Source organism: Phoca vitulina, unplaced genomic scaffold, assembly GCF_004348235.1.
Source record: "Phoca vitulina isolate PV1807 unplaced genomic scaffold, GSC_HSeal_1.0 scaffold14, whole genome shotgun sequence".
NCBI lineage: Eukaryota > Metazoa > Chordata > Mammalia > Carnivora > Phocidae > Phoca > Phoca vitulina.
In genome coordinates, this window is record NW_022589717.1 from 38,576,753 (window position 1) to 38,591,364 (window position 14,612).

General features: G+C 35.6%; 1 protein-coding gene across 8 annotated transcripts in view; it reads right to left on the reverse strand.

Annotated features, from left to right (window-relative positions):
- The window catches only part of MARCHF1 (membrane associated ring-CH-type finger 1), an 860,279-nt gene that overhangs the window by 478,760 nt on the left and 366,907 nt on the right, over positions 1 to 14,612 (reverse strand). For 4 of the 8 annotated variants that reach the window (XM_032413130.1, XM_032413125.1, XM_032413124.1 and 1 more), the window contains one exon: positions 1,615 to 1,823. The exons of 3 other annotated variants lie outside the window; for them this stretch is intronic. The gene's annotated coding sequence lies outside the window, so the exon portion shown is untranslated. Of the gene's footprint in view, positions 1 to 1,614; positions 1,824 to 7,936; positions 8,074 to 14,612 lie in introns of all 8 variants that reach the window. One more of the 8 variants, XM_032413126.1, reaches the window with a different exon arrangement.

Here is a 14,612-nt window from a genome sequence, read left to right on the forward strand (position 1 = left end):
CATTCAGAGACTGATCATTCTGGGTATCAATCAAAATTGCCACTTAAGATTTTCACACGATCTTTCCTTCAAAACTATCTTAAGTTCTACCAAAGAACCTAGACAACGAGTAAATAATATATAACTTTTCTTGCTTTTAGCATTTCCGTATCTATTTTCACAATTGATCAGTGCCACTCACTCCACACCCCACATCAATAAAGTTAAGAGACCGCTTTTTGATGTTCTGATAATCACATTACCAGATCAAAGAAAAGACACATTTCTTAGAGAATACTTCCAGTTAATACAAAGCTAATAAGTTTACTCACTTTACAAATATGTTTTCATTCTCAGAAACTCCAGAAATACCCAACGTGTCTATGACAGGAGAATTACTAAACGAAAAGTACCTCTCAACTCTGAATTAGACAAATCTCTTGAAGTTTTGTACAAATTCTAGCCACATCAAGCTCTCCCTGCTCTTCAGTGACATTTTCAAAATCAGTTCAAACAAAGTAGGAAAAGGGGATAAATGTCTTTTCTCATTTGCAGGAGTGTTTGAGTTTATTAGCCTCTTCCTCTAAGGCACTTCTTGATACCTCACTCTCATCTACTTTGTTTACTTGTTTTGCTTTATTTTGTTTTTGTTTCCTTCTGTCCCTAGCACCTCTTTTTGAGAAAAAAAGATTAACATACAGAACTGGAGGTGGGGAAAGACTATTTTCTACAAAATGACTGAGACCCGAGGTCTAGAAAATAGTCATGTTAAAGACACAAGAGGATTACAGTTTCCGGCATCCTATCTCAAGGTCCCTTTTAGGGGAACACAACAACATTTGTAATATTTTCACCCAAATCCTTGAGTCTGCTCAATCTCTTTCCTGAAAAAGCTTTGAAATAAGTTCTCTGCATGTGATCTTTCAAGCAGTTTGTCAGAACAACGGCAGCTACATTTCACTGCAAATAAAGCCCAAGTGTGATAAACTGGATAATCTACTTCTCTAGCCCATGTAAGTTTCAAATAATGCTTTGCTTGTGAAGAAAAAAATACAAATGAAACGGATTATCAAACAAAAGTAATACACATGTACACATTCGGAATGAATACAGAGAGCAACAGATCCTATGAGACAGGGACATGTCACCCTAACTCGTGCTATGTGTTCAGTGACACGGCTGGCCTATCTGTGGCTCCTCTGTCACGTTGTTAAGAAAGTTACTCTCAAACATTCTAGGTTAGTGGGCAGTGAGCAAAATTAGCAAACATCAATAGCCCCAGGGTCTGCAAACAGATGACAGCAATGTCCACAGCCACCCAGGACAGCTGGGCTGTGCCCCATGAGCCCTCAAAGTCCAAAGTGACTTTATAGATGTTTAGGAAAAGAGGCAGAAGTTTCTATCTGTCAAGCTGCAAGTGTCCTTGTGGATTTGGTTCCTTTCTTCATCCAGAAGACAGTGGTTACATTGACTCTGCTCCTGTGAGTTAGAAAGGATGCTCCTGCCATCCACCACTACACACTGAGAGCGGGAGCCCGCTGCCCTTAAGCCTCCGCCACGTCCTGCGGCGCCAAGTGCAGCGCAGGCTACAGTTGGCTGGGCTGTCCTGTTTTAGCAAAGCAAACCTCCTCTTACCTCGACTTCCTTGTTCTTCTCTTTGTTCCTGCCCACTGAACTTCTCCCATTGCTGGCAGTCTCCCGTACTGGGATTACGGAAATCTGGTGGAGGGGCATACTGGCAGGGCTGCACGAGGCCAGCTCCTGATTGGATGCCTTATCTCTTCACTCGCCCTGAGTAGCCCACCTGCACAATTGTTCATATCCTTGCTTTGCCAAGCTCAGTTCTAAACAAAAAAAAAAAGGGGGGGGGGGATAGTGTTTGAGACACTGTGCGGCAGAAGCCAGGGTCTCTGGCCAAAATGTTCAAGCACACTGAAAGGGAGTTTAAAAGAAACGTAGGAGCAAATAATCCGGGGAGTGTTGCATTCTCAAAAGGACGATTTACTGCAAGTCATAACTGCACTGCTTTGTCACTGGAGCACCCCCTCTCCCCTAAGAGCATTGTGGGAGACTATTCAATTTCTATGGTACCTAATAACTGCCATGGAAACCAAGGAAACCTAGGTCTCACAGGCCCTTATTAGCAACCGCTTCCTTTAATGGCACAGACTCCCACATTTGCAGCGGCTGCCACTTCTGCTTTTGTTTCTCCCGATTCCCCAGGAGTCCACTAAGCACCCAGAGACACTGCGTCCCGCTGACTAGGTAAATAAGCAGAAGGCTGAAAAGCTTAGTGTCCTATTTGGAGCCAAATCTCTTCCTTGAAAAGCACGGCTAGCTGGCTGTGTCCTTCATGCATCCCCAGTAATCTACTTAGGTCAAGGGATCTGCCTCGAAGTGAAGAGCGTTGAACAAGGTGTTTAAAAATAAGAAGGGAGAGAGAAAGACAGAGAGAGACAGGGACTGGGAGCAAGTGTAAATGTCTTTCTTTGGCTGGTTGTAAGAGACAGTTAACCGTTCCCTGCACCTTCCTTAGTAAGACATCAGCAACAGGAGTGAGAAGGCATCATCATTCTGAGGCACACAGCACCACACGGCCCATTTCAGCTTTACTGCAACTTCTGTGCCTCTGAAATATATTTGTTAGGATCAGTAGTAGCCTCTATTTACTTTGCCAGGAAGGAAACACACTCTGCTAAGCGTGTGACTGTGCTCTTAACAGTTAATACAATTTGGAGAAAATAAATGGTTAATCAAAATTTCTGTCCTTCAAATTAAAAAAAAAAAAAATCCATCTCTCAGTAGAGCGAATTCACAAAATACATTAACTTTTTAAAAATCACTCTCCCCTGTGATCGTTTCCTCTTTGTTAGGGTATTCAGTAATCCGTCTTTAAAAGGACAGAATTTTAGATACATGCACTTTTCCAGACATTGTAAATAGATCAGATCTCTCTTTTGTGTTTTGTGTTTCTTCACCCCAAAAGAAGCAAAATTCAGAAAATCTGTTGTTTTTACACTTCCTTACACATCTAATTTGTCCCCAGTCACACAGGAGATCTTCAAAGTAGTTTTGAGCCGCGATGCCTCTCTAACTAGCCATTTCTATAGGATGTTTACATTTCTTTAAACTCAGGATAGAGATAAAAAGTAAAAAGGGTAGGTAGTCTCCTTGGCAAATTAGCCAACAATAATCACTGTAAAGATTGCTAAAAAACTTTAATTTAAATAATTGCTGAAATAAATACTTCAATGTACTTTCAAGTTTGGTCTAACTGTGAGGTCCTTTTGACTGGCCGCCCTCTCATGAGCTCTGGCAGTGGTCCTCACTTCTACCATCCATCAGGCTCATCTGGGGACACTCTGTAACACACAGATACCTGAGACTCACTATACCACAGATTCAGGTTCGGTAGGACTACGGCGGGAACCTGAGGTGGGCATTTCTTAAAAATATCACAGATGATTCTGATACAAACCAATTTTAAGAACCACTGCACAATATCAATACAATAGCTTAAGAAAAATAAGCTAGTTAAAGTTTGCCTTGTGACAAATCTCTGCTTTAAAATAGTAAAAAACAAGAGAGTTAGGTAGCCCTAACCTTGGCATTTGCTCATCATCACTCTTAGTTTACAGAGCATATTTGTTAAATACAGTACTAAAAGCCAAACTCCTCCAAAAATGCCATGTTCAAAGTTAAACTGATAATATTTAAAGATTGCTATGGCTTAAGGATCACATCTATGACCTGTAATTATGAGGTGGGTAATTCCCTACTTTAAAAAGAATCATTAATCTCTCTGTCTAGAAGGGCTCTCTTAATTAAGGGAAGGTTGGAAATAGAAGTCTGTAAATTTAAAGGTGTGTGACAAATACTAAAATGTAAATTATGAATCTGTTTAGAAAAGTAATATTGTCAGTGTTTACATCCATGAAAAATTCCATGAAAAGCTAAGGCAGCTTTCCAGATAATTTAGACTCCAGTACTTTTGCTTAAAATATTCATTGAAGTTACAGGAAAGAAGATTTTTAGCTTGAATTAACCAAAGGCTGTCTTAATCCTTTACCTCATTATGCATGTGAGTTATTCTTTGTTTACTCTGAGATTTTTCAAAAATCAGATTTGAATTTCAAGCTAATTTGATTTATGTGGTTGAGTTATTTCAATTAGCTTTATCTTGAAATTTAAAATGTAAATCAAATTTCAGGAAAAGGATATTTACTTCCTAGAGCATTTTATACACTAAACAAGAGGTTTATTATGTTTTTTCAAGTAAATGCTTCAGAAATAACAAGAAAAATTAATAACCAGGATATTTAATAAACATTTAGCTGGCACTATATTAGGTATTCCCATAAAATGAACTTTCAAAATTTTTGAACTCTATTGGGGGAAAAAAGGCTTCTACCACTCTGTGGTACTTAGAACACTGGAACATAACATCAGCTAAAGCCAATGACTTGGATTTATCTAACACCCTTCTTAAAGCAGCTCCCAAAGTGTTCTGCCAACAGGAAGCATGGAGTTTCTCTGGGATAACTCATCATGCAACAACCCAAACCTAAAAAAAGAAAAATGTTGTGGAATGCATTTTTCCTATGGGAGCACAGTCCATCTTGCACAGTAATTAAACCCTACGGAATAAACAAGAGGCATTCTGCGTTCAACAACTGAGCACTACCAGGTACCGGCCATGCTACCAGAGAAGAGCTGTGGCTTCTGGAATCATTCAGCTAATTTGTATCTGTGTACACAATCTCAATACGTGATCCAGATTTCCAAACTTGATTTTTGTGGAAACTATTGACTCTAATTATCATTGAAGCCGTTCTGGAACATTGGCTCTCCACCTGGACACTATTTCATACACGTGTCTGAATTACATTTGTTTTGCTTCTACTCTGTGGCTTCCAACCCTTTGGCTCTGGGAACAGTAGCTCAATTACTGCCTCTGGCTAGTAGATTTGGCATTTGCTGTTGGTAATTCTAATGTTAGGACTGAAGCTCTCCCTAAGAGATTCTAAATCTGGTGCTTCTCCTTGTTCTCGATGACCTAAGTTGTCTCTAGGCCAAAAGGAAAACAAAACAAAATATGCATCTGATTCTCCACCTACTTCAATCTTTGTCAGCTTCAAAAAAAAATGGGCCTCTGAGGGGTTTATTTTTATTATGATTAAGCAAGAAAAGAAACATAGTATCAAGCAAAGACAAGTAACCAAGTAAATATCTGCTGATGTATTAACTGGACAGACTCATAATTCAACAAACATTTATTGAGCATATTCTCTGTTTTCTGAGCCATGCTAGGAATCAAGGAGCAGGAGGTTATATACAAAATTATATGGGAAAATTTCAGTAGTCGAGGAGTTTGCTGTGTCACTAAGGAGATATGACTTACACAGGTTAGTCAGTTTGAAAAATACATGGCACAATACAATCAATATTTGAAACGTAATACAGAATCTTAAATGTAAGTGTCAAAGAAGGTTTGAACACCAAAAAAAATCACAGGTCTAAACGGATCATTTTAAGGAGGAAATGGAGTCCAAGGTGGGGCTTAGCAGGGATAAGGTATTTAGTCACTTCATCATAGAGATGAGTGTGAGACTGGCATGTGAAAGTTCAGGACATTCATTTAAATAACAGAGAAAATTTGCTTAAAGCTATCAATTGGTTTAGGCCATATATGGCCATTAGAATGTGCCACTGATTGAAACTTGGGAAAGGAGAGGGAAGAAACCAGGCCAACAACTGGAAGAAAGAACAAGTCTATGCAAAGCAATATCAAAATTATAAATGCACTGAGAGCGGTCATATAAGTAATAAAGATAAGAACATTAAATGAATTATGAAAATGGAAACAAGGCATTCTGAGTCGGGGAAAGGATATTTCATAACACACCCCTATTGATTGAATGGGTTTCGACCTGCCATCGCACAATGCACCTGATGGCCACTGTCAGAGGTTATCAGGAAGAACACACGAGCAAGTTATCATGGCATAAAGAGTTTGTATCTCGTGGAAAAGAAGGGGGGAAACCTTAGGTTAAAAAGCTATTTTTAGGGGCGCCTGGGTGGCTCAGTCGGTTAAGCGTCTGCCTTCGGCTCGGGTCATGATCCCGGGGTCCTGGGATCGAGCCCCGCATCGGGCTCCCTGCTCAGCGGGAAGCCTGCGTCTCCCTCTCCCACTCCCCCTGCTTATGTTCCTGCTCTCGCTGTGTCTGTCAAATAAATAAAATCTTAAAAAAAAAAAAAAAAGCTATTTTTACTAGGGAAATGCTGAAGAATATACTTATGTAGAGTTACTTAGAGTTAGGGAAAATATCAAACAAGCAAAACAAGATCCATGGGAAAAATGAGAGAACAAAATAAAAACAAAAATAATTAAAATTTCTGGTTCTGGGTTTACAAAAAGTCTGCAATGCAATGAATTCTAAGTGGTTGTGTTTTCCTGGGTTTTGCCTGATTGTTGAAATCCAACTGTGATTATATTTGGGATGTACAAGCATCTTTCATAATTAGAAGAATATCCATTTAATGCAGAAATTCTGTCCCTGAAGACCTTTCAGAAGCAACTGGATGATCAACCTTCAATACTGAACATAGGATGATGGATGAGATGACCTCTCAAGATCTTTGATTTTATTCTCTGGAAAGTATTGGTCCTAATTTTGGACACATCGTTTTCTGAAGTTGAAGCAGACTATAATGGAGCCAAGTAATTTATTTCAGTCTTTTGGAGAATCGATAGCAATCCTCACAGTTACATAAAATGTGTGATAATTACAGCAGGCACTGAAATAGTCAGTTGTACTAGTTTGTATTTTCATATTACGCTTATGACAAAAGAGTCTCATCAGAAACAGAATCTCCTTCCTAACTTCACAGGACTGATCTTTACTCCATTCTAATTTGCTGAGGAAAAGAAAAAAAAATCATTTTGTTCAATTCTCAAAAAAAAAAAAAAAGAAATTTCATATTATAAGTAATTAAAAATCTAAGGAATGTAAACATACATTAATATCTAATCAGCTTTGTGGACATAGTTTAGGATTAAATAAAGTAAAATTTTTATGTTGTATTTTACTTTCTTGGTCAGATAAATTAAATTAAAATTTTGTTTAAAAATACAAGATTTATTTTGGCAAATAAAGTTAAACAGCTTTGTCTCCAAGTATATAAACCTGTAGTTAATCTTTGTTAATGTTCTCTATGACTTTTAAAATATTAGTGTATCTGACGGAACAAAGCTCTTAGTGCAAATATCTATTTCTTTACACATCTTTCAGAAAATACAAAGCAGTCATCCCAGAAGGATGGATTGGCATCTATGGGGAATTCGGAGGCATGAGGGAGGGTATTCAAGTCACTTGCTTCAGAGCCTCCCAACCCTTATCACTGAGGAATGGGGGTGCCAGGGTGTTCTCACACAGGGCAGGGGCTCTCCCTCCCCTTCCATATTCTGAAACTCAACTGTCAGTGTCTCAAGGGGTCTCATAAACCCCAGCCTTCTCAGAGCCTAGCAACACAGTTCCTCTCAGCCTTTCAGTGACTTAAAGAAGAAAACAGTGGTTTTTCCTCATTCATGTCAAAATTCTGACAGTGCATCAGAAAATTAAAGAGCAAATTTAATTAAGTGCTTCTTGTATGGCTTTAAGATATTAAGCAAAGGAAGAATTGGCCCTGACAATCCTAATCAAGCAAATACATACACATACATACGCGCATGAATGCATGCACACAAGCACGTATGCAAAAACACAAAACAAATGATGTTATTTTGGATTCCTAACTAAAATTTAAGTCCAGATATAAAGCTATATGTATCTGCTCAAACTTAACTTATTTGTACTCCCTATACAAATTTAAATTTCTCCTTCTAGTCTATTGACTTTAAGTAGAAAACAGAATCATAGATTTTTATATTTAAAAGGAAAATCAGAAAGCACCCTACCATTTTACAGATGACCAATTAAGTCCCGGTAGACTGAATGTTTAACATAAGTGAAGACTAGTTGATGGCAGAGTCCATGTAGAACAATCTTCCTGATTCACAGAGACTCCTTGCCCTTTTGCATGATCTGAACCAACCTGATGAATATAAAGCTTAGATGCTTTTCAAAGTAAAAACAGGCTATGTAAAAAATACATTTATTTATGTATATTATGCATTTATTTTCTCACTCTTAGCTATTCTGAAAGAAATATATTTTGTAGTATAATTGTGAACTACATGTATCTTCTCTTTGGAAATCACATTTTACTAAATATTTTTTTTTTAATTTCTGAAAGATCTGATTTTTTATTATTCAAGGAATAATTATTGTTTGAGGACTAGCTTTCTTTCCATTTTTTTTTTTTTGCTCTCATGACCCACTGTTTATGAAAAAATGCCAAGTATCATTAAGCCAATGTTATTAATGTTTTCAGAGTAAATTATATTTAGGACAAATGTTTCTTTTGACAATATAATCAGTACTTTGGAAAGTCATGTAAGAAACAATGGGTCAAATTCAGAAAGTAAATCTATATATTCTTCTTTCATATCTGGCAGATTTTTATAAAAACAGAATTATTACCATAAGATTATATTTTGTATTTTCTGTCACTAAATAGGCTGTATCTCTAAAGTTCCAAAATAACAAGCACACTTGGGCAATTTGATTAATTTTCCAGATACCCATGTATGGTCACAGCCAAAACATCATTTCTAATATCACTGAGAGAATGAAGGTGTAACTGACTATAAGAATATTGATTTTCATAAGTTATTTATGGATATACATTAATACAGTTTTAGCCAACCCCAATACAACATTTCCCCTATAGAGAGTATCTTCAATTCAGAGTGATCCTATCAGATGCACATATATCTATTTTATTTCACCCAGAATTTTTTCACCCAAATGTAAAAATTATTACAGTATTTTTAGTTGGAAAATAGAACTTGGAAATTACCATCTTTTGACAAAAATAATCCATAATATATTTTCAACTTTAAAAATGAAAATTTTATTTTCCCACTTTACTGAATAGTTTTAATACACTAAATAAAGATTTTATAAGATAAAAAATATGCTACCTTAAATAATACATGACCACTAATTTCCCAGTTTTTGCAGCTTAAGAATTGGGGGTTTTTGTCCAAAATAATAGAATCTAAGTGGGTGTAACCCAAACTGAGCAATGTATTTTATGAGACCATTGAGTATACAAAACTCTCTCTTGATCTTTTTGAGAACAAATTGCTTATTCTTATTTTTTTTACACTAGTATGTATATTTTTTGCAGACTTTTAGAAATAGAACATGGAATCCCACCAGAATTTAATAATACTTCTTTTCAATGAACTATACTACTCCCTATAATGGGTTGAATTATGTCTCCCCTAAAATACATATTACAGTCCTAGCCCTCAGTACCTTATTATTTTATTTGGAGAAAGGTCTTTAAAGATGCCATCAATTCAATATGAGGACATTAGTGTGGGCCCCAATCCAGTACAACTGGTGTCCCACCTAATAAAAGAGGGGGCAGAAGTTTGGACACAGAGACAGACATGCATATAGGGAGACTGCCATGTGAAATTTGAAGTTATGCTACCAAAAGCTAGGGCACTACCAAAAGCTAGGGCCTGCCACAGATGCTTCCTTAATGCCTTCAGAAAGAACAGGGTACTACTGACAGCTTGATCTTGAACTACTAGCCTCCAGAACTGTGAGACAATTAACTTTTGTGGCTTAAGCTATCCAGTTTTTGGTACTCTGTTACAACAGCCCTAGGAAACTAATTCATTCCTATAGACAGGTTCTTTGAACCATTTTTTCTATTAACCCTACCCTAAAAGTGTGTAATACACTTTTAGTGAGTACTAAAAAATAACTGGCTATAACCCCAGTTGAACAATGTACTTTAAGAGACCATAGAGTATAGAAAACCATCTCTTGATCCTTTTGAGAAGAAAAGTGCTTTCTCCTATTCTTTAAACCAGCATTTATATTTGTGCAAGAGTTTTAGAAATAATTAAATGAAATAAGAAATGAGTTACTCATTAACTTAGAGTAGCTAATATAATGGTCCCAGAGAAAAAAGTGTGCTAAATTCACTAAATAGTCCCTTTGCGTATATTGTCATTTTTAAAATTAATGTCATGCTCTAATTTATTTGCTGATATGAATGAAACTATTATACCAACTTTTTAATTTACCATTATAAAATTAATACACTACTGGAAAATAAGGAACAACTGAAACCTTAACTCCTTATTTCATTGTCTATACTTAACATTTTTTTGATGCATTAAAGCAGTTTGGGTTAACCATTACCTACTCCATATTCAGACGGCTAAGATAGATACGATCTCTTTCTAGAAAAGAGGAAAGTGATGTTCAGAAAGATAAATTTACATTTCTACCTTCCAAATGCTGAGTAAGAGAATTAAAAGAAGCACTCAACTATCCCGGTTTTTAACTCTATGCAATTGACTATTGCTCATCAAATCTGGTGATGTTTTTCTTCAGGTTAGAAATACTTTCGGTGAGAGGCAAATGATGGGTGTACAAAAGATAGAAAGCAATTTGCTGAAACCTGAGCATCAAGAAAGACATGTTACTTAGGTTGACCCACATGAGAGTCAAAACCAGTAAAGCCTATGAAGCATGATATGTAATATGTGAGTGCTGATAAAGGACCAGGTGAAGCAGATGGTCCTGAGGATAGTCTTCGAAGAGTAGTATCTATTGGGTTCTAAGATGGCACATCTTTTTAGAAAATAAGAATGACCATCAACAAGAGCCAGAGCATTAGTTAGATAAAAGCAGTGGGCATCAAGTCCAAGGGAAACAGCTAAGGATAGAAAGAGAAGACCAAGGATGATGTAGTGAGAGCCAAGAGCAGAGAAAAGCAGTTTAGAAAGCAGCCTGATAATGAAGAGCACACATCCTGTCCGCATCCTGTGTGTTCCCTTATGTGTGGTTATAGGGACTTGAAAGAGCTAGAGAAAAAGGATGGGAGGAGTGGTAAATGGTTGAACTCAAGTTGCAAGACAGGTGTATTTTGAAGTAATGGAACATGTATTCCCTGTCTTGAACATATTTCAACAGTTAGAGGTCCATCTGAGTCATTATAAGAAAAAAATTTTTTTTGACAATTAGAGCTGTATGAAAATAAAAACCAGCTCTTCTTTTAGTTTAAACTTTAATGTTCAAATAGGGTATACACAACCACTTATTGGGACGATTAACAAATAAATGTAAAAATCTTTTTAAAAACTGAACTTATGGTGAGTATAGCGTAATGTAAAAAGAAGTTGAATTACTATGTTGTACACCTGAAACTAATGTAACATTGTGTGTCAAATAAAAAAAACTGGATTCAACAACTTCTGAAGTATCTTTTAATTTGGGGACTTTATGACATTAGGTTTTGTGTTTATCTAATATGTAAGATTGCTCCTTGTGTAAAGATATTAAAGATATGATACCATATACTTTATCAAAGTAAGATTCAATATGAATAGGCAAAGAGCTGCGGTTGATTACTTACTATAAAATATAGAAAAAATGAAAGAGAAAAGCACAGGGAATAAGAGGTTAGATCTTATCACAGAAGACTTAAGTCATCAGCTTGTGGCAACAAATGTAAAGAATTTCCCTGTCTAGATATTGACTATACTGCTTATCAATTACACGCTCTTTATAATTAAAGTGATTGACTTAAACACACACACACAAATTCTACATGTAAAAGCTCTAAAAGGAGGCAGAAATAATGGGACAGTTTCCTAATATAATTAACTTTGAAGTACTAAAGAATTTTCAAAGTTATTACTATAAGAAAATTTCAAAGAGAAAAGACATTTATTAAAAAGATTAAAGGGTATAAAATGAAGTATGAAATGTTATAAAATATTTGAAAATGGTTATTGAATATTTAATAGTATTATTATAACTACTTCCTAAGGAGAATAAACCAAAAGATTTACCAGATGTATATTATATCATTTTTATAGGATGCTATCTATATTCATGATTAGATCTCCAAGACCTAATAAATTAGAACACTATAATAATCACTCGAATATTTTCTTTATTTTTTTAAAGATTTTATCTATTTATTTGTCAGAGACTGAGAGAGAGAGAGAGAGAGTACACAAGAAGGGGGAGTGGCAGGCAGAGAGAGAAGGAGGCCCTCCACTGAGCAAGGAGACCGATGTGGAACTTGATCCTAGCACCCTGGGAACATGACCTGAGCTGAAGGCAGACACTTAACCAACTGAGCCACCCAGGCATCCCATATTTTTCTTTATTTTTAACCATATTAATAATTGTCTAGATTTTCAATTTTCTAAGCCAATAAGACTCTGAGGGTTTTTTTCTCATTTTCTTTTCTATAAACAACATTAATTATTAACACAGGAGTACTCTGTTAAATTATTGCCTATAAACTTCTTGGCACATGGCCTGTCATGGAGTAAGCTCCATGTAAGAGCTAACCACTAATATCTGAAGTTTAAAATTACATAATAAATGTTTCAGTCATAAAAAAAAAACTGTACTTATATTTAAAAGAATAGGAAAGATTGGGGTGCCTGGATGGCTCGGTCATTAAGCGTCTGCCTTCAGCTCAGGTCATGATCCCAGGATCTTGGGATCAAGCCCCGCATCGGGCTCCCTGCTCCACGGGAAGCCTGCTTCTCCCTCTCCCACTCTCCCTGCTTGTGTTCCCTCTCTCGCTGTGTCTCTCTCTGTCAAATAAATAAATAAAATCTTAAAAAAAAAAAAGAATAGGAAAGATAAAGCATTTAAAAAATAATTGGGTACATTCCTTCAAACTCTTAAGAAAGGAGCATCCAAACACATAGTAAAACCCAGCATCTTATATGTAAAGGAAATTATTTCCACTTGTTGAACAAACAGAAATATGCATGCTATACTGAATAACACTTTTTAAAAACCAAAAATTTTAAGAAAATAGCAATTACCTTACATCCAAACTGTAGTTTTATACAACGTAACTCTTCATGATCAGAGGGTTGCAGTAGCTCAGTATCATTATTATAAATCTGAGTTATTATATTGTAAAAAATAATGACGATGACAATAGTAATTACTATTTGTTGAGCCATCTACTATCGCCAAATAATGTATCAGGCACTATACATCTGTATTACCCAATTTGGCTCTCGTCATAATTTTTCTAGGCAGAATTATTATCTCTATTAAACAGATAAAGGAACTAAGGCTCTGAAAGATACGATTGGCTCAAGTTTCCACATAGAGTCAATGACTGACTTAAGATTAAATTTAACTCTGCCTGACACAAGCATCTTTAAAACAACATGTTAATAGAAAGTACTGATTGATAGAATGCAGAAAAACTACAATATTGATTGTGTGAGGTACCAATCAGATTCAGCACTGGTACTGTGATTATTCTGTCTTTGCAGTCCATGCCACAAAGTCAAACAGTCAAAGATTGCTCTTAAAACTTAAGTAAAAGACACCCAGCTCAATGCACTCTATAATAATGTCTTTGCTTTCATAGTAGTGGGCAAAATGAATATATCTATCACAAGTTTCCATGCTATTTGGACACTTCTCCAAGAATGTGGAGCCAATAGAGTACTAGTAGGTCAAAGTCTAGAAAATTAACTTCATACTGGTTGAAAAAATAATTGAAACACAGAGGTTATAAACTACTTTTATGCAAGATTATAAAGCATTGAACTGAAAAGATAAGTGTTCGGCAAAGGATTATTTCCTGAAAATTTTCACAGATGGCAGTCACCATGGATGCCAAATAATCACAAGAAGTACCTAAATTTTAGAAAACAAACTTAATTTACTACCCTAACAGTTCTTCAGGAATTGGCTGGTAAATTAAATAAAACATTCAGTGACCATAAATCTATAAGGAAAGAGAATGAGACAGACAGGCAAACACAGAGAAACTGAACAACTTTGTCTAAAATACTTTAAAAGAATAATATTTGGGCTAGAATATTTGCTAATTCAATTTCTTAGTTGGATTGAATTTAATAATTATTTTTAGTCCCTGAAGAAGTTACACTGAAGAAGAAAGAACACTTGAATAGAATATTAAGAGGTACTTATTCCCAGACCACACAATGGACATTTACCAATAGTTCATTTGGAAATAAAATGCAATCTGAACTATGATTTTATTATAAACATTTTACATAATTTTAAATTTGATATCTTTTCCTTTGTAGAAGAACAACCACCTAATAAAATGTTTACTCTTATACAGGGAATAGCATCAACATAATAAAGGAATAAAAACACAGATCTCTGTGTAGAATTTTAAAATTAACTGATGATTTTTCAACTGTTGTAGAAGAGGAGGCAATTACCCAACATTTTTCTAAAAATAGCTACAATTAACAAATAAGTAAGACATGAAAGAAAGTGATGACCATTTCGGTCATACTAAAATTACCACATAAAGTTTCCACTTAAGAACAGAGTTTAAAGCTTATACAATCATATTGTCCAATAATCTATCTTTTCTTTTAAAGAAGAAGCTAATTTTAAAAAGAGGCTAATACATATTTTATCCTTTAAGTTGTTTTTAAATAAAGACAATCATTTACTAGTAGATAAGAGTTT